The following is a 26822-nucleotide window of genomic DNA, read 5'->3' on the forward strand; positions in this document are numbered from 1 at the left end:
GCTCCCTAATTCTTTAATCATGCTCATACATTTCCATGCTTTGCATACTAAATTTCATAAGAACATATAGCCATATTGGGTCAGACCATCTAGCCCGGTATCCTGTTTCCAACAGTGGCCAATCCAGGTCACAAGTACCTGGCAGAAACTCAAATAGTACCAAAATTCTAAGCAGTGACTTCTCCATATTTTCTCAATAGCAGACTATGGACTTTTCCTCTAGGAACTTGTCCAAATATTTTTTTAAACTAAAATTCGCTAACCACTGTAACCACATTCTCCAGCAACGTGTTCCACAGCTTAACTATTCTTTGAATGAAGAAATATTTTATCCTATTTGTTTTTAACGTTTTTCCATTGAATGTAACTTCATTGAATGTCCCCTAGTCTTTGTACTCTTTGAAAGAGTAAAAAATTAATTCAGGTCTACTGGTTCTACACCACTCAGGATTTTGTAGACTTCAATCATATCTCCCCTCAGCAGTCTCTTTTCCAAGCTGAAGAGCCTTAACCTCTTTAACCTTTCCTCATATGAGACGAGTTCCATCCCCTTTATCATTTTGGTTGCTGTTCTTTGAACCTTTTCTAATTCTGCTATATCTGTTTTGAGATACGGTGACCAGAATTGAATGCAGTACTTTCCAGCATCGGTTTGCTTTTTTTTGGCTGCTGTTGCACACTGGACAAAAGATTTCAGCATATTGTCTACAATGACACCAAAAATTTTTTCTTGGGTGCTGACTCCCAAGATGGACCCTAGAATGAGGTAACTATGATTTGGATTATTCTTCCCAATGGTGTATCACTTTGCATTTGTCCATATTAAATTTCTTCTTCCATTTGAATGCTCAGTCTAATTTCCTAATGTCTTCCTGTAATTTTTCACAGTCCGCATGTGTTTTTACAACTTTGAATAATTTTGTGTCATCTGCAAATTTTAATCACCTCGCTTGTTCCAATTTCCAGATCATTTGTAAATATGTTAAATAACACTAGTCCCAGTACAGATCCCTGCATCACTCCAGTGGTCACCCTTCTCCATTGAGAAAAATGGCCATTTAACCCTTCCCTCTGTTTTCTGTCCAATAACCAATTCCTAATCCACAACAGAACACTGTCTCCTATCCCACAACTCTTTAATTTTCTCAGGAGTCTCCCATGAGTAACTTTGTCAAAATCTATATGAAAAAACTAGATATACTACATCAACCAACTCAACATTATCCACATGCTTATTTACGCCTTCAAAGAAATGAAGCAAATTAGTGAGGCAAAAATTTCCTTGCTTGTATGCATTTATTTGTATATTAGGATTTATTTACCTCCTTTTTGAAGGAAATTTTACTCAAGGTGGTGTACAGTAAGAATAAATCACACATGAGCAATAAACAATTACAACAGTAAAAATATTCAAATAATACAAAGTATGGCAAGTATACTACTTAGATTGTCAACACAATACATAATAGAACATTTTAATTGACAGTGTAGGGTATAAGCAAAGATGGAACAAGACTTCACTTGGCTGAATCAATGCTGACTCTATCCCATTAAACAGTTGTGGGGTGTCTCATTTCTTGAAGTTACGTGGTCTGTGTCTATCAGTCTGTTTAGTAGCCTGTATAATTTCTTTATATTCCTGTAGTCAATTCCCACCTGACCTCTATAGAAGTTCCATTTGGCGTGTCTTATACTCACTTTGTAGTATTTGATGGCTTCTTTCCAGGCTTGTTTGGACTCCTCATCTCTGCTCCTTTGACATTTCTGTTATAACTTCCTACATTGGCATTTTAGCTTTTTCAGTTCCTCACAAAACAAAGGTGGGGTTGTCATAAGGGGGGGGTTGATTTTGTCTATAATGTACTTACATTTTTCATCCCATGTTGTGAGGAATTCAGTGGCTACTGTTAGGAGATGCTTGGTGTCATCATGAATTCTGTCCCAGAATTTTTAAGTGCTGACCTTGCCTTGGGATTTATATTGGGTCAGTGTTTTCTTGGTTTGGTTTGACGTTTTTCTCCAGTTTAGTGTTAGGTGGAGTCTATAGTGATCTGACCAAGATATTTCTTCCCAGGTGTTGTTTACCACATAAATGTCTTGGTTGGTGGTGAACCTGTAGGTAAGGAGATCCAGAGAGTGACCTTTAATGTGGGTTGGTTTTTTTTGGGAGGGGGGGGTGGAAGTCCTACATTGTTAGGAATTCTGTGCATTCTTTGGTGTTTTCATCTTCTGTGTCGTCAAGATGAAGGTTTATGTCACCAATGATCAAAATGTTTTGAGAAGAATGTGCATACATTTGAAATAAAGTCTATGAAGTCAAATTGGGATTCTTTCCAGCATCCCCGGTGGCCTATATACAGTGGGGGAAATAAGTATTTGATCCCTTGCTGATTTTGTAAGTTTGCCCACTGACAAAGACATGAGCAGCCCATAATTGAAGGGTAGGTTATTGGTAACAGTGAGAGATAGCACATCACAAATTAAATCCGGAAAATCACATTGTGGAAAGTATATGAATTTATTTGCATTCTGCAGAGGGAAATAAGTATTTGATCCCCCACCAACCAGTAAGAGATCTGGCCCCTACAGACCAGGTAGATGCTCCAAATCAACTCGTTACCTGCATGACAGACAGCTGTCGGCAATGGTCACCTGTATGAAAGACACCTGTCCACAGACTCAGTGAATCAGTCAGACTCTAACCTCTACAAAATGGCCAAGAGCAAGGAGCTGTCTAAGGATGTCAGGGACAAGATCATACACCTGCACAAGGCTGGAATGGGCTACAAAACCATCAGTAAGACGCTGGGCGAGAAGGAGACAACTGTTGGTGCCATAGTAAGAAAATGGAAGAAGTACAAAATGACTGTCAATCGACAAAGATCTGGGGCTCCACGCAAAATCTCACCTCGTGGGGTATCCTTGATCATGAGGAAGGTTAGAAATCAGCCTACAACTACAAGGGGGGAACTTGTCAATGATCTCAAGGCAGCTGGGACCACTGTCACCACGAAAACCATTGGTAACACATTACGACATAACGGATTGCAATCCTGCAGTGCCCGCAAGGTCCCCCTGCTCCGGAAGGCACATGTGACGGCCCATCTGAAGTTTGCCAGTGAACACCTGGATGATGCCGAGAGTGATTGGGAGAAGGTGCTGTGGTCAGATGAGACAAAAATTGAGCTCTTTGGCATGAACTCAACTCGCCGTGTTTGGAGGAAGAGAAATGCTGCCTATGACCCAAAGAACACCGTCCCCACTGTCAAGCATGGAGGTGGAAATGTTATGTTTTGGGGGTGTTTCTCTGCTAAGGGCACAGGACTACTTCACCGCATCAATGGGAGAATGGATGGGGCCATGTACCGTACAATTCTGAGTGACAACCTCCTTCCCTCCGCCAGGGCCTTAAAAATGGGTCGTGGCTGGGTCTTCCAGCACGACAATGACCCAAAACATACAGCCAAGGCAACAAAGGAGTGGCTCAGGAAGAAGCACATTAGGGTCATGGAGTGGCCTAGCCAGTCACCAGACCTTAATCCCATTGAAAACTTATGGAGGGAGCTGAAGCTGCGAGTTGCCAAGCAACAGCCCAGAACTCTTAATGATTTAGAGATGATCTGCAAAGAGGAGTGGACCAAAATTCCTCCTGACATGTGTGCAAACCTCATCATCAACTACAGAAGACGTCTGACCGCTGTGCTTGCCAACAAGGGTTTTGCCACCAAGTATTAGGTCTTGTTTGCCAGAGGGATCAAATACTTATTTCCCTCTGCAGAATGCAAATAAATTCATATACTTTCCACAATGTGATTTTCCGGATTTAATTTGTGATGTGCTATCTCTCACTGTTACCAATAACCTACCCTTCAATTATGGGCTGCTCATGTCTTTGTCAGTGGGCAAACTTACAAAATCAGCAAGGGATCAAATACTTATTTCCCCCACTGTAACAGAACTACACATAGGTGCCCCAGGAGTGAGTTGTCTGTTATTTTGATAGCGGGTATTTCCAGTTGCAGGGTTATGAGTTCCATGATATCTTCGGTCTTGAAAAAGGATCTGTATAGGGCTGCTATTCCTTCTCCTTTTTCTTGTGCCCTAGTCCAGTTAGATATTTTGTATCCTGGTGGGCATATTTCATTGAGGATTGGGTCATCTTTGGAATGGATTCATGTTTCAGTTATGAAGGCCAGGCCTAGCTTTTCTACTTCAGTCCAGTCTTTAATTATCTCTGCTTTGTTTATTACTGATCATGCATTGATATATCCAATGGGAATAGGTAAGGCATTGTCATTAATTGCGGAATCTGCTGTAATTTTAATCAGCTGCCTTTGACTTTGTTTCCTGGGTTTATAGCGGTAGTTTTGACTACCTTCTTTGCTCTGGTGCTCAAACTTGTTGAGGTCACATGCTGTGCCCATTTGGCTGACTGGTGTGTGAGGATTGGGATTGTCTGTTTGTCCCCACATGCGATTGTGGAGGTGTTTATTGTAAGGACGAGCAGTGATAAATTAGAAGTGTCTGGTATAGTGATTTGTGAGGTGACATGGTGCCTTTGTGGTTTGTATTTGCAATCGTTACTGTCAGTCTTGATGGTGTTCTCAGTGTTGGCTACTCCTTCGTGTTGGAGGTCTTTCTCCCTGTTAGGTTGGTCATACAGAGGTGCATACAAAGGGGTGGGGCATGTCCCTTTGGTCATGATGTGCGGTAGATGAGGGTAGGATCTGGGCCTCCTGATGCTGCTGCAGTGTATACTGAGCTGGGCTGGGGAGAGATGGCTTTGCAGTAGATGAGGGTAGGATCAGGTCCTCCTCACGTGGTCACGATGCGTGCTGGGCTGGACTGAGATGACTCTTCAGTAGATGAGGGGCACCTCATGTGGTTGCGATGTGCGCTGCGCTGGTGGAGAAGGATGTTTCATTCACTTTTCAGAGCTTTAATACTTTGCGTGCAGAATTGGATATGCTATGTGAATAGCACTGGTTACATTAGTGCCTTATAAAAAATAAAACCCTGAGTAGCTGTAGCACAGCGGTGCCTCACAACCAGGTCACGGCCCAGTCTTGCAGCGTGGAGTTCCTGTCCCTATGGAGCATTGAACTGCGGCTGTAGGAGACTAAATCAACCGGCCTGCCGTCTGGCTTCTTTCGCAATGCTGCTGTTCTTCTACCACAGGTCGTACAGCAGGCTCGATGTGGTTGCGACTGCTCACATGCAAGCTCACCCTATTGTTGAGTTTCGGGTAGTCTTTATCATTGGCTTTTAGGACTGAGTGTAATGTTCTATAGTTTAGAAAACAGCTAAAAAAAAGCTCTGCTGTTTGAGGAGACATTGCTGAGTAAATTATTTTTGTTTCCTCATTTCTAATGTGTTTGAGAAGACAAACTTCTCTGTTACTGATATTTTATTGATTTTTGATGTTTCTAATGGATTGTATTCATGTTTGTTGTATGGCATATTGAATTGTTTTAATCAGTTTTGTGGGTTATAAATTTGTTTTTAAATAAAATTGAACAAGAAAAACTCAATAGACATCAGCATGAAGCACAAGGAAGTTGTTGGGACTTGTAGCTTCAGCAGTACATATCAATTCCTTGGCAGATCTTCATGTAATCCAAGCCCAATGAACTTACATACCAAGTTAAACACACAGCAAATTCAACCCACTCAAAGCTCACAAAATGTCACCCAAATTACCCACCAGTATAATTTTTCTTTTGCAGATCAGTAAAACAAACTCCTACTCTAATGCATTTTAAATTGTGTTTTAAAACTATAGTTATAATGCTGGATACCCTATTATGAGTAGTTATTCAAGAAAAGGATCTGGAGTCATTATGAACAATGCATTGAATATCTCTGGCTTAGACTGCTGCAAATGTCAAAAAGGCAAACAATGTTAGTCATTCAGAAAGGAATTGAAGCTGATAGTTTTTCTATTGTACTGTTTGTATTTTTGCCAACATCTTTTGTTAAACTGTAATCTACTCAAAGTAGTTGATGGGTTAGATGCAAATAATTTTAAATAAATAATAAACTGGGAATATAATAATTCATCCGTATTTCATCCATAGTGCAACCAACCCTTGAGTTTTTATATGCAGTTCAGTCACCATATCTTAAACAAGGTACAGGAGAAAAGCAGAAGAGGTAAGGAGGAGGACAACAAAATTAAACAGAATAGAACGGCTCCCACAAAAAGAAGGTCTGAAGAGATTTGATTCTTCTGCTTAGAACATAGCAAAGATGTGAGTTTTCTGGTAGTACTACATTTGAAAATTTTCAGGAAAATCTTTCTCATATACATATACATTTCTCTGAAAGAGTTACAGTACATATTTTCATGATGCCCTAAATAGATTTGTGATTTGATTTGGCATATTATTTGACATATATTTATATAAAACAAGACAAATTATTATATTATTTTCCTGTGCTTTGTCTGTTTTTCAAGTAGTAGAACTAAAATACTTAAGATCAAAATATAAGTAGACACAAGAAGTGTAATTTTATAGCAGGGCTCCTACCAAGAACGCAAATTAAGGTGCCTAATAAGGACAAGTAGGTGCCTATGTTTCTTTGTAAAATACTAATGTAACTGGCTGAAAACACACCCTGATTTACTGCACAGTCTTACCCAGTCTTACAGCTGCTGTAAATACTTGTGTCTGAATGTTAATAAGAGTGTGCATAAATCATAGCATTTTGTAATGTACGCTCCACCCAAACTCTGCCCATGTGCACACCCACCATCAAAGTACATGACATGCAGTCAATACATGCACTTCTACACTGTTTGATATTTAAAAACAGCAGTCGTTTACATATATAAATCACTAAAATGCCAATATTTATGCACATTGTTACCACCTAAAACTAAGTGCCATCTTATAGAAGTACCTCCAAGGATGGTAATTTTATAATTAGTCAACTAAACAAGAAAGGAACATGAGTACGCACATATAAAACATAGAAAAATGTAGGCAGATAAAAAACATTTGGCCCTCTACTCTCATTACACACCCTTAGAGATCCTATGCAACCTGTCGTTAAAATTGTCCATAGTACCTGGAGATTGGAGGGTGGCCAATGTAAAAAGGCTTCCGGGGTGATCCGGGAAATTACAGACCAGTGAGCCTGACTTCAGTGTCGGGCAAAATAGTGGAAACTTTTACAAAGAATAAAATTACAGAACACATAGACAAACATGGTTTAGTGGGAAAGAGTCAGCATGGGTTCAACCAAGGGAAGTCTTGGCTCACCAATTTGCTTCATTTCTTTGAAGTCATAAATAAACATGTAGGTAATGTTGAGCTGGTTGATGTAGTGTATCTAGTTTTTCAGTAAGATTTTGACAAAGTTCCTCATGAGAGACTCAAGAGAAAATTAAAAAGTCATGGTATAAGAGGTAATGTTCTGTTGTAGATTAGGAATTGGTTATTCGACAGAAAACAGAGGGTAGGGATAAAATGGCCATTTTTCTCAATGGAGGAGGGTAAATAGTGGAGTGCCGCAGGGATCTGTACTGGGACCGGTGCTATTTAACATATTTATAAATGATCTGGAAATCACAATGACGAGTGAGGTGATTAAATTGTAGGTGACATGAAACTATTCAAAGTTGTCAAAACACATGTGAATTGTGAAAAATTACTACTACTACTACTTAACATTTCTAGAGCGCTACTAGGGTTACGCAGCGCTGTACAAATTAATAACTAAGGACGGTCCCTGCTCAGAAGAGCTTACAATCTAAAAGACGAAATGTCAAGTTGGGGTAGTCTCGATTTCCTAAGTAGAGATGTTGTGATTAGGTGCCGAAAGCGACATTGAAGAGGTGGGCTTTGAGCAATGATTTGAAGATGGGTAGGGAGGGGGCCTGGCGTATGTGCTCAGGGAGTTTGCTCCAAGCATGGGGTGAGGCGAGGCAGAAAGGGCGGAGCCTAGAGTTGGCGGTGGTGGACCTTAGAAAACTGGAAGACTGGGCATCCAAATGGCAGGTGAAATTTAATGTGGCCAAATGCAAAGTGATGCACATTGGAAAGAATAATCTGAATCATAGTTACCTGATGCTAGGGTCCACCTTGGGACTCAGTTCCCAAAAGGTGTTATTGTAGCCACTATGCTGAAATCTGCCCAGTGTGTGACAGAAGCCAAAAACGTAAACAGAATGCTAGTAATTATTAAGAAAGGGATTGATAAATAAGACCAAGAATATTATAATACCTCTGTATCGCTCCTTGGTATGACCTTACCTTGAGTATTGGTTCAATTCTGGTCACTGTATCTCAAAAACCATATAGTGGAATTAGAAAAGGTTCATAATCTGTTATTGAGATGCACATGGGGAAGCCACTTCTTGCCCCAGGATTGGTAGCATGGAATGTTGCTACTAATTGGGTTTCTGCCAGGCATTTGTGACCTGGATTGGCCACTGTTGAAAGCAGGATACTGGGCTAGATGGACCATTGGTCTGACCCAGTATGGCTATTCTTAAGTACTTGTCCCAAGCTCTCTTGACTTCAAATGCTGTTTTCATCTCCACCACTTCCATCAGGAGACCATTCAACAAATTCACCATCATTTCTGTGAAGAAGTATTTCCTCAGGTTACTTCTATGTCTGTCCCCTTTGAACTTCATCCTATGCCTCCTCATTCCAGAGCTTCCTTAAAATTGAGAGACTTGCCTCCTGTGCATTTATGCCATGTAGGTATTTAAATGGCTCTATCATATCTCCCCTCTCCCGCCTTACTTCCAAAGTATACATATTGAGATCTTTAAGTCTGTCCTCATACACTTTATGACAAAGATCACTGACATTTTAGTAGCCACCCTCTGGATTGACTCCATTGTATTTACATCTTTTTGAAGGTACAGTCTCCAGAATTATACACAATATTCCAAATGAGGTCTCACCAGAGTCTTATACAGGGGCATTGTCACGAAACGCTTAGCCACCTGCCTGGGCCTACTCCACGGCCACTTAGAGGGTCTATCCCCAATACAGCTCAGGTCCGCTTGCACCAGCCGCTTGTGCTCTACACTAGAACCTTCCTCCCACTGACTGGGTCCCAACTGCCTCTGGGTGAGTCTCCCACTCTCAAATTATCCCCAGTAATTTCTAGGTTACAAGGGCCACACTTCCAGTGGTCCCACAGTTCCTAGAAAGCACTCACAGACCCAACACACAAACCACCAGGATTCTTAATCAGTCCAGACAAGCAGAGGCAATATACTAAAATTGTTTATTGTCCTGAAAAATTAGAACAAACTGAAAAGATGCAATAAGCAAACAAATAACAGGTATCTGAAATAAGATAAATTATAAAACTAAACATTTGTTTTCTATCTAAATAGTACCTGGGGAGATCAGGACATATAGCTGCTCGCAGGTTAGCAAATGTAACTGTTCACAGGGCCTCAACAAAGATATCTTTCTCTCTTTTCTCCCTGGCTAAGACTGGAGAAAAGCCAGTACATTCTAGATGAATTTTGAGCTCCTGTACCAATCAGAGCCTAGAACAACAAGTTTTGAAAGTAGCTACCCACATCACCGCAGGTTATCTCGTATCTGTGTTAACTAAAGAAGAAACTGTCAGTTCTCTGTTACAGCTTTAAACATTTAAACTATTGTGAAACTGCTTCCAAATTAATGGGGGAGAAGGCACCTTGCTCCACACCTGATGGTTCTGGCACTCCAATTTAACTGCTTGGAAACAATCCCCCAGAAAGGGACCCCCCACACACCGGAAGACTGGGATATGCTCTATTTCACAGACTACATTTTGTAGGAAGCGGCAGGAGGGTCTATCCAATATTAAATTGGAAACACACCCTGATCCCTGGACCAACTCGCTGCCACGCAACTCCTCCAGGCTGCCCCAAACCTCCTGATGCTCTCGTGAAGACAGCTTTTCCCAACCTAGGCATAGAGGATATACCAATTCTGCCCCCCAACCCCCAAGGATGACGTAGGCCCGGAGGGGGTTCCTCCTCGAAAAAAAAAACAAGACAGCTGTGGAGTCATTTCCGTCAGTCATACATCCATATCCTAAAAGCCCCAAGCATCAGACTTATCCATGGCTAGGCCCTTACAAAATTGTTCATCATAATTGGGCTATGCTACTACTACTACTACTGTTTAACATTTTTAGAGCGCTACTAGGGTTACGCAGCGCTGTACAAAAACAAAGAAGGACAGTCCCTGCTCAAAGGAGCTTACAATCTAAAGGACAAGAAGGACAAAGGACAAGGAGTGCAGACAATCAAAAATTGGAACAGTCTAGATTACCTGGGAAGAGATACAATGATTAGGTTCCAAAAGCAACATTGAAGAGGTGGGCTTTGAGTAAGGATTTGAAGATGGATAAGGGAGGGTGCTTGGCGTATGGGCTCGGGGAGTTTATTCCATGCATAGGGTGAGGCGAGGCAGAAAGATGGAGGAGGTTAGTTAGAATTGGTGAAATGAGACAAAGAGGAAGGGAGGAGGTTGCTAAGGAGGAATAGGAGACTTTGCTGGGCAGGAAGGCATGGGTGGAGGAAGGGAGGCTGCTAGTGGGGATTTTCTGTGAGGCACAGTGTGTGTATTTTTGGAGTTGGCGGTGGTGGAGAAGGGTACTGAGAGGAGGGATTTGCCCTGTGATCGGAGGTTACGGTAGGGGCGTAAGGGGAGATGAGGGTATAGAGGTAGTGAGGGGCTGCAGATTGAGAGCATTTGTAGGTTAATAGGAGAAGCTTGAATTGTAAGTGGTACCTGATCGGAAGCCAGTGAAGTGATTTGAGGAGAGGGGTGATATGAGTATATCGGTTTTGGCGGAAGATAAGACGCACAGCCAAGTTCTGAACAGATTGAAGGAGGGATAGATGGTTAAGTGCCCAGCCCCCATAGGACTTATAATAATTTAATAGTTTAAAACACTTGATGTACCACCCTTCTAAAAAAGAAAGCGTGGTTTACATACCAAAAAAATATAAAATATAGAAAAGAATGACAAATGATGCCAAATAAGCTTGCAGTATGATGTTCGAGTACCGCAACAGACCTGAATATAATGTCAGGTTTGCTGAGAAGTCATACAATATAAGGGTGCTTATCTCACACAGGGTATGCTCCTGATGTGATATTCAAGAACTACTACTCAGTTCGCCAGCTCCAACTGCTGAAGTAGCACCAGCACCTTGCACTGTCTTGTGAAGGTCTTCAGAAGACCAGGATATGGAGGACCCCAAGGAGTTCCAAGAGTCTGAGGATTTCTATACTTGCACAGGGTCTCCTATTGCAGCCCAACGCTTGTACTTCTACTACTACTACTGCTTATCACTTCTATAGTGCTGCAAGGCATACGCAGCGCTGTAGATCATACACGAAAAGACAGTCTCTGCTCAAAGAGCTTACAATCTAAATAAGACAGGTAAACAGACAGAACAACTAAGAGGTAAGGGAATTAAAGAGGTGGGGTACAGGGCAAGTGAGTAGTGGTTAGGAGTCAAAAGCAGTGTCAAAGAGGTGGGCTTTTAGCTTGGACTTGAAAACGACCAAAGACGGGGCAAGGCGTACAGGCTCGGGAAGTCTATTCCAGGCGTGAGGTGCAGCGAGATAAAAGGAACGGAGTCTGGAATTAGCAGTAGAGGAGAAGGGGACAGACAAGAGAGATTTATCTACAGAGCGGAGTACCCGAGGGGGGGGCGTAGGGAGAGACAAGAGTGGAGAGGTACTGGGGAGCAGCAGAGTGAAGCAGAGTGAATAGGAGCAGAGTAAATAGGTCAGTAAGAGAAGTTTGAATTGAATGCGGAAACGAAGAGGGCTAATGTGAGCATGGCGTCTTTGGCGGAAAATGAGTCGTGTGGCAGAGTTTTGGACTGATTAAAGAGGAGAGAGATGGCTAAGTGGGAAGCCGGTGAGAGGCAGGTTGCAATAATCTAGGCGAGAGGTGATAAGAGTGTGGATAAGGGTTCTGGTAGAGTGCTCAGAAATGAAGGGACGGATTTTGCTGATGCTATAGAGAAAGAAACGACTTCTCACTATCAAAGACGCTTAACTACATTCTTTTAGCACTGCAAAACTTTACAATCATCCAAGCGCTGCCCTAAGGAGCGCTGTCACCCCTAATCCCTAGTCTCACTACCCAATGCCCTCTCCCCTTCCCCCTACTCATCTTGGGATCTCTGCTGCACCCAAACCTCCCACCCCAGCAACCAGGGTATCCCAGTCCCTTTGAGACTCACCCTCTTCTGGAGACTCCTCCACCTGCCCATCAGCTCTTCAAAGACTGAGTCATCACCAGCCAGAACTTCTCTAGCTAGTCCCACCTCTCTCAAAGGACCGAGGGCACGACTGCACTAACCCACTCCTTCAAAGCACTTCTGGCATGCCCCTCACCTCTCACTCTTTCCCAGTCTTTTCTGTTGCCCTTCTGAACCTTGCGCGTTCTGTGCCCCAATAGAGCTAAGAACCGCAGCTATACTCAAAACTGTCCCTCCCCCTGCAACCTTTCATCTTCTGACCGTTCTTCCTGCCCTTTATCTCCACAGCATCCCCTTTAGGAGGTGATGTACCCATAGTCAAAATCAATGCACAATTTCCTTCTTGTGATTACTAATAAATATATACAGCTGCCATGTACCTATAGTGTCTGACTTCCTGGTTGCTCTCCAAAATATTGCCCCACTCAAGGCCGTCACACATAGCCTTTCACAGCCAGTTTTCTCAAACCGCTACAACTTCTAACTATACTACTACTACTACTACTACTTGACATTTCTATAGCGCTACTAGGGTTATGCAGCGCTGTACAATTTAACAAAAAAGGGGCAGTCCCTGCTCAAAAGAGCTTACAATCTAAAGGATGAAATGACAAGTTGGGGTAGTCCCAGAGATGCAGCTAATACTGTGACTGCAAATCTCATGGCACCGAAGGGCACCAACAATTTACCCGCTTCCTCTACCAAAACACTGCTAGCATTTTGACCCGCACAAACCTAGAATCACTATCCACCACCAAAACATCCACCTGCACTGACCACGTAATTTTATTCTCCTCCACACAACTCCATCCCCCTGGCAAAAATACACACACTGTGCCTCACAGAAAATCCCCACTAGCAGCCTCCCTTCCTCCACCCATGCCTTCCTGCCCAGCAAAGCCTCCTATTCCTCCTTAGCAACCTCCTCCCTTCCTCTTTGTCTCATTTCACCAATTCTAACTAACCTCCTCCATCTCCAAATCTTCCCCCCATACCAATCAAAACCCTTTTACCTTTTCCTTCACTCTTCCACTGTCCTCAGTTACTTCCTAATCCTTTCATCCTACCTCTAACCCACCCATACCCCCCTAACCCATTCAATACTTCCCAATCATCTTCTTTTCTGATTTGGGAAGGGGTCTGCCACTGTCATGTGCCCCAAGTTTTAAACCAGGGGCCTCCTTATTAAAGGGAAATAAAAGCAAAAGAAAACGTGTTGATTTGAAGATGAACTATGTGGAGTACAACCTGCTACATTAATTATAGACTTCGTTCTACATCCGGATCGGGATTGAATCTTGAAAACTTTCTTTAAATATAGAAGTATTTCCTGATATTGCTAGACAGAAAAGACGTCAGTCTTTTTTGAAACTTCGTGATTGTGTATTGTCACGGGGGAATTTTCTGGTTTAATTTTCCTTACAAGTGTGTTGTTAAACTTCAATCAATTAAATATGTTTTTTTTTTAGAGTGATCAATTAGCAAAATTCCTGGACTCCAGGCAAGAACCAGCTGTAAACTCTCTGGTGCTTCCTCCATTAGTATCTACTCCGTGATAGGATAAGCGGGAATATGTTCTATTCATTTTTTCCTATGTTAACCAATTTTTGAATAGTGCCTTGCCTATATTGTGAACTTTAGCAGTAATTATCATTTAATAGATTTTGTTTATAAAATATTTTCTTGTATGGTAATATTCCTTTTCTGTACAAGTGTTTCTTGTAAAATTCATTAAAATTATAAATAATTTAAAAAAAGAAAGAAAACGTGTTGATAACTAAAAAAAACTGTACATGATATACCATAATTATTCAGAATTTAACTTTCTTCCACTGCCACATAATATCCCATCTATCAACTTGATTGATTGTGGGTAGTTTAGGAGTAATCTTGAATTGACCATGGAGACTCAAGTGGCAGCTGAAGTTAAAAGGGCTCAATCATCTTCATTCTTATTTAGACCCAGAACATTTTAGAACTATAATGCAATCTATTGTTAGTCATTTAGACTACTGTAATGCAATATGGACCTGCCTCAGAAATTGGTGTCCTGCTGCAGTATGTGCAGAATTTATCTGTCAAAGTAGTTGCACATAAAATTTGATGGGACAGGTTGTGCCCTGTGTCATGTTCTATTCATTGGCTTCCACTAGATGCTTTGAAAAGTTATAAAATTATATAAAATTGTTGTGCCTTACATTTTGTTCACTGCATAATTTTTTGTCCAAATTTTCTGAAGGGAAAGTTGATGAGGTATGTACTACATTATTCTGGGTAAAGAGAAACAAAATACTAGGGTCAATGGCCAACCAAATTGCAGACCAAACCCCGAGGTAAGTATAATGCAGATTTGTTAGATATACTGACTCCTGATGCAGGCATTGTACTTCCGAAACATGGTTGTGTTTTGAGTCTGTTTTCTGGTGTCCAGTAAATTTGCATTATGCTTATCTGTGGATTTAATTTGAAGTTTGGTTGGTCATTGGCCCTTTCTTACTTTTTTTTGTTCCTGTTGACCTGGCTTCCTAGTGAATTGGCCTTTTTCTGGTGCTTACTGCATTATTCTGGGGACACAGAGGATTAAATTTAAACTGCTACTGTTGGTCCATCAGGGACTATATCATGACTCCCATTGTTGTTTGTGCACTGTCCTTCAGCGGTGTGTATAGTGCTCAGCAGATGCTTGTTTGTCAGTATCAGATCTGAGGCGTTTGCTTCTGTAAATTACTAGAATTGGTACCCTTTCTGTGGCCAGATCTTTGGCATGGAACAAGTTTCCCTTGGTGCTGAAGTCTCAGCAGAACATCACATTTTTCAGATTGATGTTGAAATGTCATAAATACATAAGTATTGCCACACTGGAACAGACCAAAGGTCCATCAAGCCCAGCATTCTGTTTCCAACAGTGGCCAATCCAGGTCACAAATACCTGGCACAATCCTGAAAAAAGTTCAATACATTTTATGCTTCTTATCCAGAAATAGCAGTGGATTTTCCCCAAGTCAATTTAATAATGGTCTATGGACTTTTCTTTAGGAAGCCATTCAGACTTTTTTTAAACCCCGCTAAGCTAACCTCCTTTACCACATTCTCTTGGATCACCCTACTGACCTATAATATCTTTTGTTATGTGTGCTGCTGTATGTGCTCAGCTAGTTCTAGTGTGACTGTGAGTAATTTGTATTTTAGATTGTTTATGTTAGGTTGTTACCCACCATGGAGAAAGGCGGGTTATAAATACATAAATAAACATAAAAATATGGAAATTGGTCATTCCAGGGCCACATAAATTCAAATTGGTAAATACATGGGCAAGTTCTTTCACTGGTATTGTACCTGAAACTGAAATAAGCTTCCTTAGGAACTGAAACGTGAGGAGAGTTATTTGTGTTTCTGGGAGTGGAGTAGCTGCTTAATGATTAGAGCAGCAGGCTGAGAATCAAGGAAGCTGGGTTTCAAATCCCACTATTGCTCCTTGTGATCTTGCACAAGTGACTTAATCCTCCATTACCTCAGGTACAAACTTAGATTATAATCCCTCTGAGTACAGGGGAGTACCTACTGTACCTGAAAGTAAATTGCCTTTATCTACTACCAAAAAGTTGTGAACTAAACCCAGATCCCTTCAAAATCCTTTTCTGCAGCAGCGGTGATCACATTTTTTTAAAACACTTGCCATAGCATTTTAAAAACTAGATGCTGATGCTGAATATACAACGGCTGTACATGTAGCAGCAGTATTCAGCCACAAGCAGTTTACTTTAGTTCTGCTTTTTTCCAAGCTGGTCATTCCATGCCAAGTGGTCTAAACCTTCCCACCTTCATGTCTCCAATTTTGTTCAAATTTTATCTGTTGCGCGAGTCAAGTGTTAAACAAAGTTTCCCAAAATTTGAGGTCTCTAACTGCAATAGTTGCAGATCTAGACCCCCTTTTCTGAAAGGTTGTCAGTCCATGAGCGCGCGACATTTACCAAAATGCCATTTTTGGGGTCTAATAAAATCCAAACACATTTATAAGAATGGCGCTAAAAAATTCAAATCCTGTACAGTTTTTGATGCTAATTCCGATGAAATACATTTTAACATTATGGATGCAAAATCCAGTCAAACAAGTTGACTCAAAGTGTGCATCAAAACTGGTCGCGACTCATCGGAACATATTTGGACCAATATTCAGACCGCAACAACTTCCATACAAACAAAGATACGGACTTGAAATTTTGACCAAGCATTATGCTTGTGCTGGACATAATACTGCCAGATTTGCAACTAACCAGCATCTATAACCGCCCTGCAGAATCTCTTCAAAGTTGGCACTGTCAGCGCAAATGGTAAAATGTACCAAAGTTCAAAGCCAATTATTAAAAAAGAGTCTGCCTGAATCAGCTTGTGAACAGTATCATCTGGAAGAGAAAATTGTGCTCTAGTTTTGCAATGCCACCATTAAGTAGCCATTTACTCAGGTCAAAGTATGTTATATTTTGTGTGTGCGATGTATTGCGTTGGTCCATGATGGCTGAGCCATCACTGGTTATCACATTGAGTGGAGGAGTGGCATAGTGGTTAGGGTGGTGGACTTTGGTCCTGGGGAACTGAGGAACTGAGTTTGATTCCCACTTCAGGCACAGGCAGCTCCTTGTGACTCTGGGCAAGTCACTTAACCCTCCATTGCCCCAGGTACAAATAAGTACCTGTATACAATATGTAAGCCGCATTGAGCCTGCCATGAGTGGGAAAGCGCGGGGTACAAATGTAACAAAAAAACAGCATCCCCATCGCCATAGGGGCCATGCCCGATAGCCATGCAGTAACAGCCATGGGTGGGTATCTTTACTGCAGGATCCCAAGCCTGATTGTGTGTTTATTTACTGCAGGTTCCCAAGCCTGCCTTTCTTCAGTTACTTCATCATTCTGAAAGCATCATTGATCTGCAAGAGAACGGTTTCAGGGAAACTATATTGCCGACTAGATGATGTCACTGATGGAGCTAGAATAACAGCAATGATAAGTTGTTCTGGGATTCAGCAAGTATCGCGTCTTACCGGCCAATAAAATGAAGTAGCGGGACCATGAGGATGCATAAAGCTTATGAAAGCATCTTTCTGTTCAACTGACGTTTCACAAACGTTTCCAAGTGTACAATAAACGATTGGACAATCAACAAATAAAATACAAATGAATAAATAATTATATCAATACTTTTAAGCAACTATTAAGACTCAGTTTCCTAGAAATGAAGAAAAATTAACACATCAAGCGTACTAAATATAACATACTTTGACCTGAGTAAATGGCTACTTAATGGTGGCATTGCAAAACAAAAACATATCAATGTTGTAGAGCACAATTTTCTCTTTCAGATGATACTGTTCACAAACTGATTTAGGCAGACTCTTTTTTAATAATTGGCTTTGAACTTTGGTACATTTTACCATTTGCGCTGACAGTGCCAACTTTGAAAGAGATCCTGCAGGGCGGTTATAGATGCTGGTTAGTTGCAAATCTGGCAGTATTATGTCCAGCACAAGCATAATGCTTGTTCAAAATTTCAACTCCGTATCTTTGTTGTATGGAAGTTGTTGCGGTCTGAATATTGGTCCAAATATGTTCTGATGAGTCGCGACCAATTTTGATGCACACTTTGAGTCAACTTGTTTGACTGGATTTTGCATCCATAATGTTAAAATGTATTTCATCGGAATTAGCATCAAAAACTGTACAGGATTTGAATTTTTTAGCCATTCTTATAAATGTGTTTGGATTTATTAGACCCCAAAAATGGCATTTTGGTAAATGTCGCGCGCTCATGGACTGACAACCTTTCAGAAAAGGGGGTCTAGATCTGCAACTATTGCAGTTAGAGACCTCAAATTTTGGGAAACTTCGTTTAACACCTGACTCGCACAACACAAAAATTGAACAAAATTGGAGAACATGATGGTGGGAACTTTTTTTTAATTATAGACCACTTGGCATGGAATGACCCAAGCCTAAATAAACCACTTAGCTGTATGGATAGCGGCTGAATGTCACGCTGTTCATATAAGTAGTCATTCTGCCCTTGCTTCACCCTGACTCTACTCCAGCTCTATCCGAGTAGTGCTGGATAGAGAAATTTTCACTGGTACTATCTGGAGAGGTTCAGTTGAGAAATCATTGATAACAAATTTACGACCTGATGCACAAAGCTTTACCATGCTTGCAACATTTGCTTAAGATGGTTGTAGCTGGTCTGAAGCTAATGTTATTTAGTGTCTAATGCGCAAAGGGGTTCTGCATCCCTTTTAGCATTCACGGTAGCATCTACCGATAACACTATGCAAATGTATTACAAGAAGTTCATCAGTATTAAAATGAGCATTCCATGCAATTGCATAGAAAGGAGTGCCTACCTTTAACGTGCTTATTTTTCCAGCAGGTCTGGAGCTGTGCTTGTGTGACCCAATCTATCTACCTACCCATTTCCCAGGTTTTTCTTTCTCTTCCCCTTGCTGAAGAGACTGTGGAAAAAAAGCCCTGCATGTAGCAGTAGAAATACTAATAGAAGGCTTTCTGTTTAGTTAAGCTTCGGATGTTTGTTAAGATGATGCCTTGGATCAAAAGCGATGCTCTACTGTTGTGTAACTGCTTCCAGATGCAACATTATGTAGGAGGGGTGAAAGAGTTTGGGGCAGCCCACATAGAAGAATTATCTGTTGCTGAATAAAGCTGAAAACACAACTTTGGGATCCTGTAGGCACAGGCAGAAAATGAACCCTGGATGGCAGGCACAGGCAGGATCTGAAAACATTGGCAGAGTGTGCAGCAGCGATTCCTCGGCATGCACAGATCATAGAGTCATACCGAGAGACTGTTCTGCATATGTGCTTGGCGCTTTCCATGCATCTCATTTGCAGGTGATTCTCTTTGTGCATTGATTGCTTTTTACGAATTGGTAAGTTCACCCACAGCTGCCATATTAACGGCAACCTTTGTGCATCAGCCCCTTATTGTTTAGCAGTAGTTTCTAAAAGTTTGTCAATTTGAATATCAGGCCGTTGTAATTTTTTTAGACAAGTGTTTCGTTGAACTTCTCATAGACAGTAGAGGAGAACCATTTTTTTTTGTTTTGTTTTAGAGATGAGGTACATGTTGCATATTTTTTGAAATGTATTTTAAGTAGGGAAATGTTTTTAAGCAAAATATATTAACTTTCTTTGCCCCCTAATTCTATAAACATGCACACAAGTTATAGAATAGGGCCAATTATGAATCAAACTGAATTATTAAATTAGCTAACTGGCATTAAAAACCAATCATAGTTCTTAGTTGGTATTCTACAAATTGAGCATGCAAAATCCATAGCACACAACTGCAAGGGGGTGTGGATCTGGGAGGGGCATTAGGTGGGTCAGGGGATGTACCTAGCACTTATGCACACAGTTTGTAGAGTACTATCAGTTACACGGCTAACTGACAGAATTACACCAGCCATTGAGCTAGCATAAATGCTGTTGCCGAAAGTTAGGCACGTAACTGCAGACTTACTTTAGTATTCTATGATGGCAATTACACACATAATTGCTGATTATAGAATTTGTGCTTAATGAGCATCTTTCCAGCAACATGCAGAGAATTGCCCCCTTGATGTCTTTCTTGTCTTCATGTTAAATTTGTTTGTGTTGCTTGCTAGTCACTTTGTATGCTGTATTGAGAAAAAAGCAGAATGAGTTTTGAATTGCAGCAGCTCCATGTATACTCTCACTATTTTTCTATTTCATTTTAAAACTAGAATGAAGCATTACTCAGTTATTTGAGTCACATTGGTTTTTTTACATAATGGTTTTACCACTGAGTTTATGGGTAGGAGAAGGGCAATTTACCATACTGTACCTTTCTTGCTAATTGTCCAGAAGTCAGAAAGTCTGACAAATATAAACTAATTTAGCAACATTTGCATTTGTTAATCCCGACTTCTTTTTTTTTTTTCTTGATAGAGCCAGAAGTCTTAAATTTCTATTCACAAGAAGCTGCTACTTATGGAATAGCTAGGATTCTTAGAATAATCCAGAACAGCTATTGGGTGTTGCAGCAGCACTTATATCATATAAAAGTGTTAATAAATTAGCAGATTAGATTAGTCTTGGTAGGGGAGTAACTGATAATTAGAATAGATCATTTGTAATTAAGTTTTGCTTAGAGCTACTTTAGAGGCAAAACTACACAGGTTTTTTCTCTGTCCTACTTTCTCTTCTGCATAGCTATCTTACAGTAGTAAAGAGAGTTATGGTGCAGTTGTATAAATTGGCACTTCATTTTAGATGCCACAAAGGGGCATGCTAGCCTATTAAGTCACACCTAAGCTGTTATAGAATAGGAGCACAGAGCCGGATCAGCACACCAATAGTTAAGTGCACTTACGACAAGTCAGTGTCTGGCATAATTAGGCGTACCTAAGTGCATTATACAATTCACACAACAGATAGTATTTTATAAGTTGTGTGCGCTTGATAATACACCTATTAAATGCCCACATATACACCTGTAAAAGTTGCACACTAAACGATTTAGGTGCACTGTTTATAGCATAGTGTCTAGCACTTAACAGATGTAATTGCCGATTATTGGCACCAGTAACATGTATAAACGCTGCTATTTTATAAACTAGGTGCACTATTGGGACTGGATTCAGTTAACGGCACACAAATTTGGGCACTGGAAAATATTGGCACCCAGCGTTCTTTAAAGAGCGCCAAATTCCATACCCAACATTGGCCACGAAATTCCATCCCCAACTTTGAACATGAGGACTTACACCAGCTGAAATCAGTGTAAATCCTAATGTACACGTTGGGTGCGCATCCACTGTATTCTATAATACTGTGCGATTTTCTGGAATGTCCCTGACCTGTCCATGTGTCTCCTGTGACCACACCCCTTGCAGTTACTTACCAAAACATTTAGATGCTAGCCTGTAGCTAGATGTGTAAGTGTATTTGTGTGACGATCTGCCATTAGAATGCATTTCCACATTGAAAGCTGGGCATCTAATTAGCGCCTAACTTTAGGTGTCATTTATAGAATTCCCTAGTTGGTGTCTAAATTTAAGCTCAATCTTATAGAATTGCCTTTCACGTGTTTAGACATAGTACAAACAACTGTTTAATTTAAGATGTTGAGTAGAAGGTCTCCCGGCATGTTACAGTTGGAAAACTAATGAACAGCTTACACTATTTGACAGAGTTCTCCCTGACTCTCTGGGCCAATGGTTCATGAACCAAATAAGATCTGAAGAGCATTTACATATACAGCCTACCATCTCTGATGTGAGATGGGTAGCCCCCTTTTAATCAGAAGAGCCTTCAGCCAATCACCATTGTCTAGCAACAAGTGCCTCAATGAGAACTAGTTGGGAGTTAGCAGTTTAAGACTGGGTGGCACTCATGGAGGCTGTAAAATGGAGTTCATGACAACAGAAAAGCAATAAGAAGCCACATCAAAGACCAAAACCCCAAGAGGAGGGAGAGACTCACTGAAACTATGCTCCATAAACAACCATATTAGTATCACTCTTCAATGGTCCAGATTCTGTGAGACTTGTCTGAGTATAATGAGGATATTTTCAGATGAATTGCAGAATATTGGACTGCATTAAACACAGGTGATTTTGTCTTTCTGACAATAATAACTCTCTTCAGGTTATTTTTATCCCCTTGTTCTTACTGGTAACCTGCCAGGTTAGTTGCTTTTCCTGTTTTGTTTGTTTATGTTTATTAAAACTTGTTATGCTGTAACCGCCAAGGCAGAGCAGAGCGGTTTACATCAAATTATAACAAAATATACAGTTTGGAAAAAGAAAAAAATAACGCCAAACTAGTAATAGAAAAACCATTCATACTTAAAAGGTAAGGTCAGAGAGATGTTAAGAACCCCCCCAAAAAACCCATGCTGGTATGACCATCATCCCATGTCCCCAAAGGCCTGTTTAAAGAGAGAAATTTTTTAATTAGCCTTAAAAGAGTTCAATGAGAATTTGCTGACCAGATGAATGGGAAGAAAGTTCCAGATGAAAGGGGAAAGGAAAAAAAATAATTCAGTGTTTCTTGTGGATTCATAATTTGCATTTTTTGGGCTGGAAAGAACAAGTCGATGGTCGTTGATGGAGTGGAGAAGCCTGGGTGGGGCATAGGGGATGGTCAGACGTGAGGAATAATCTTGGAGGCCATCTCTTAGGGCTTTGAAAGTGAGGAGCGCTATCTTGTACATTATACATTTATCAACCAGTAACCAGTGATAACTTTTGAGTAGTGGAATTACATGATCAGTGTGTCTGGTGTGGCAAAGTAATTTGATTGCAGCATTCTGGAGGGATTTTAGTCCTTTCATCACAAATTGAGGTAGGCCTGCATATATGATATTACAATAATCGAGTCGACTGGTGAGCAACAAAAGAATAAGGGCATGAAAATGGCGAGGGTCAAAAAGATGGTGACAAAATAGAAAAAATGAACTTTTAGACAGCTGTGAGATCTGTGGAATAAAAGTGCCAAGTCTCAGGTAATTCCGAAATAGCAAAAGTTGGATACTGGGGTAACTGCTGAACCAAAATGTGAAATAGGAGGAGAACAAGAACCAGTAAGCCAGCAAGCAACTGCTTTTTTTCTTTATTTAGTACAAGTCGGTGTTTTAGTAACCAGTTGGCCTCTTCGTCAAGACATGCTTGCAGTGGAGCAATAGATGATGGGCAGGGTGAAGGTGAAACAGGAGAGACCAAAAGAATGTCATCAGCGTAGTAGTATGCCAAGATGCCAAGAGTTTGAATGAGGGTAGCTATGGGCCTAAGGAATAAGTTAAATAAAAGAGGAGAAAGAATGGATCCCTGGGGAACCCTGTAATGAATGGGTTTAACACTAGAGGTGGAGGATCTAGTGGAAACTTTAAAGGAACTGTTTGACAGAAATGAAGAAAACCATGATAGTACTAGACCAGGTATACGCATATTTGCAAATGGGAAAGAAGTAGAGTGTGGTCAACTAAACTGAACACTGCAGAAATGTCAAGAGAGATAGCAAGCACTGTCTTATATTGGTCAGGATAGAAGTGGACATCACTAAGAAGTGCTGTTATGACACTCTCAGTCCTGAAATGTCATCGGAAACCAGATTGTCAGGGGTGAAGAGCTAAAAGTTTGTCACTGAATTCGGTCAACTGGTGGAAAACAATTTTCTCCAAATCATTTGATGAAAAAGGAAGGTTAGAGACAGGACGGTTAGAGGGGATCAATGGGTCAATAACAGAGGCTAATATCCAGAAATCAGGAAATTGTCAGAAGAAAGGCTTAGATTAATTATAGGTAGTAGGGAGGGGGGCAAATTTAGTCCAGGATTCTTGAAACAACTAGGAGGAACAGGGTCCAGAGAATAGTGGGTAGATTTCATTGACGACAAAACTAGTCGGAGAAAACATTGTTTGTAGCTGAAAAAAAGACATGTTGCAGTACCTGAGAGTGAAGTAGTGGGTTGAAAGGAAGAGTCAGTAACTGGTAAAGGGCAGTTTAGGATATTAATTTTGTCGATGAAGAAATTTGCAAGGGATTCTGCAGGAGGCGATTGATTATTTGTGTTATGATTGGGGTCTGAACCCCTCTCAAACTTACCTCTTTCCTGGGGGTCAGCTTCTTAGCTGGCTTCTGTTTCTTTTCTCTTTCCTTTCTGAGCTGGCTCTGTCTCTCTGTGCTGGCAGCTTCCAGCAGCATGGGGTTAATTGTCTCACTTCACTACAGCTGTGTGTGTGTTGCCTGAGTTGCTCTAACTCTCTTTGGGTGTACTGGCTTCAAGTGTTTCACGGTTTTGCATTGGTGTGGGTTGGGCCTCTCTGGGTCAGTGTGCTTTTGCCTAGGTCTAGGGAGTGTGACATCATCAGGGAGGGCCTTGATAAGGAAGTGGTGTTGTTTCCTTCAGGGCCTTTGCAACAGTTGTGTTTGCTTTAGGTAGGGTGGTACAGTGTGCACTTCTGACATTGTGTCTAGGGTCCCTGCTTGCTTTTGCTAAGGTCCAGGTTAGTGTTAGTGCAGTGTGCACTGGTGTCTATGTGTTTAGCTTTCCTGCTTTTCCCTTTGGTTCCCCTGCTTTTCCCTCTTGGTTTTGGAAGCATTGCTATGTGTAGGGCTTTGGAAGCTCTGTTGCTATTAGAAGTACTCCTGGGTTTGGTGTTGTTAGGAACACTGCAGAGTTTGCTGTTAGAAATACTTCTGGTGTTTGTGCTATTAGGAGCATTGCAGTCTTTGCTGTTGGTGTTTGGTGCTTTAGAAGCACTTTTGGCTTATGTGTTAGCTTCCCTCCTTGTGGCTCCCCTGTCTTCCCTTTTAGTGCTAGGAGCTCTTCTGGTTGCTTGCCAGAGTAGTGCTTAGGAAGCACCTTGTTAGTTGTATCTAGCTTGCTAGAGCAGTGCTTAGGTAGCTGGTTTAGTTTTGTGTTTAGCTTATTAGTGTAAAGCTCTGCTTGTAGCTTGGTGCTTAGTAGCACCTGTGTTAGCTTTGTATTTAGTACCCTGCTCTGTTAGTTTAGGGCTTAGGAAGTCCCTTTCTTGAGCAGGGCTTAGGAGCTCCTGTTTAGTATAGGGCTTAGGAAGTCCTTTTGTCAGTTTACTGTTAGGAACACTCCTGCTGGTTTAGGGCTTGGGAGCACGTAGATCAGTTTAGGGTTAGGAGCACTTCTGTTTCCAGTCCTGGTCCCTATGTCACCCGGCATCCAGTAAGTCCTGTCGGCTACTCGAACCCAGAAGCTCAACTCCTGGGGGGCTTAGTAGCTAAGCACAGGTGAAGCTGTGCGGACCAGTCCAGTGTGCTCCAGTCCAGTGTGTTCCGGTCCGGTGTGTGTTCCAGTCTGGTGTGCTCCAGTCCAGTGTGTTCCGGTCCGGTGTGTGTTCCAGTCCTGTGTCCTCCAGTCCGGGGGATTCCAGTCCATGTGTTCCGGTTCGCTGGGCAGTGCCTGCAGTCCCTGCCGGTGTGCTTACCCAGTGTTGGTTGGTGGGTTTTGCCTGCTGCTGTCGCTCCTCGGCAGCAGCCCAAGGGCTCACGTTTGCTCCAGAGCCCGGCCCCGCGGGCTCTGAACCTGAGAACCTGACAATTTGCATATGTGGTGGAAGGGTTTAAAGCTTTGCGATATAGGGCGTACAGTTCCTTGTTACGATTGGGCGATTTTAGTAGCCTCTCGGTAACATACTTTCTTCTAATATTTTTTAGCTGAATATTGAATAGTCTGTGAAGCTCCCAGCATTTAGATCGGGATTCTGGTGATCTTGATTTTTTCCATAGCCGTTCTGTGCTACGTAGGTGACATTTTAATAAGTAAAGGGAGGGAGTGTACCAGGGTTTGATTTTTAAGTGAGAGCGGGGATGAGATTCTAGGGGCTATACTGTCAAGGCCTGCCTCCAGTGTGTTATGCCATGTGGTAATTTGTTCATTAAGCAGTTGAGTAGACAGGTCTGGTGGGAAAGAAAAAACAGAGGAGGAGAGGGAGTCGATGTCTATCTTGTGAAGGGGCCTAGACCAGTATCCTGCTGGAGGGCAATAGGATGTTTTCTGAACAGATGCTGTAAGTTTAAAATAGACAAGTGAATGGTCTGACCAGGAGAGAGGGGCGGAATGAAGAGAGAAAGGACGAGAAGAATCACATGGAGTGAGAATATGGTCAAGTATGTGGCCAGTACTATGAGTTGGGAAGTCTACCCACTGATACAGAGATAAATCCAATAAAACCTCAAGAAAGCGTGTAGCCCTATTATCTGGGTTGTCGACATGTATGTTAAAATACTGATGCGGATAGCGAACAGTTTCTTCTGCAAGCATTTGCGTGAAAGAGTCCCAAGTATTAACAGAAAGGGAAGGAAGGTATTAAAATAGCAAGATATAGAGAGGCTCATATGTGTTTATTTTAGCAATCAAAAGCTTGGGATCAGAAAATGGAGAGGGAGAGGCTATTTCAGTAAGTTGTAAATCCAACTTAAAAAATATATCAAGACCGCCACCCGATTTTGAAGAGTGCAAACAGGAAAGAACATCATAGCCAGGGAGGAAGACAGGAATAGAGAAGAGAATCTTCTCCTGTTTTTAGCCAAGTCTCTGTAAGACATAGCAGAGAAAAATTGTGAACCTCTATCAGTTCATGAATAAGAAAATACTGAGCATATCGATAGACAGTTAAGGCGGCCTGCTGAAAGTTCATGTGAGGTGGCATGTTGTGTCTGTATTTTACATAGAGGAATTAGAGTGCATTTAGGAGGAAAGTAAGGTCTATTCCCCAGAAAACCAGGATATTTGAACAGAATGGTGAATGGATTAGCTAGAGAACGGATGAACCAAGTGAGAAGGAGAGTACTCACCAGTAATAAAGACTGCGCAGGCAACATTCTAAAACGTAAAAAGCAGGAGCAGTATGAGTTGAGATTGGTGTAGGAAATATAGCAGTGCACGCCTCCGGAGAGACTGGGAGTGAAGGAGAAACCAGCGGAGGATTCTGCAATACAAGGACAGCAGAGTAAAACATGCATTCAAGCAGCACAGTAAGCATTTCAACAGAGTAACAGATAGCAAGA

The 26822-nt window shown here is 41.4% G+C and overlaps 1 protein-coding gene and 1 long non-coding RNA gene across 2 annotated transcripts in view; both read left to right on the forward strand.

Annotated features, from left to right (window-relative positions):
- KHDRBS3 (KH RNA binding domain containing, signal transduction associated 3) overlaps positions 1–26822 on the forward strand; it is a 443659-nt gene that overhangs the window by 338127 nt on the left and 78710 nt on the right. The gene's annotated exons all lie outside the window — the stretch shown is intronic.
- Positions 169–15331, forward strand: LOC115480680. The gene is made up of 3 exons (XR_003943854.1): positions 169–229; positions 997–1001; positions 15296–15331. It is a non-coding gene; the product is annotated as an uncharacterized LOC115480680 (long non-coding RNA).

Source organism: Microcaecilia unicolor, chromosome 1 (genome assembly GCF_901765095.1).
Source record: "Microcaecilia unicolor chromosome 1, aMicUni1.1, whole genome shotgun sequence".
Lineage (NCBI taxonomy): Eukaryota > Metazoa > Chordata > Amphibia > Gymnophiona > Siphonopidae > Microcaecilia > Microcaecilia unicolor.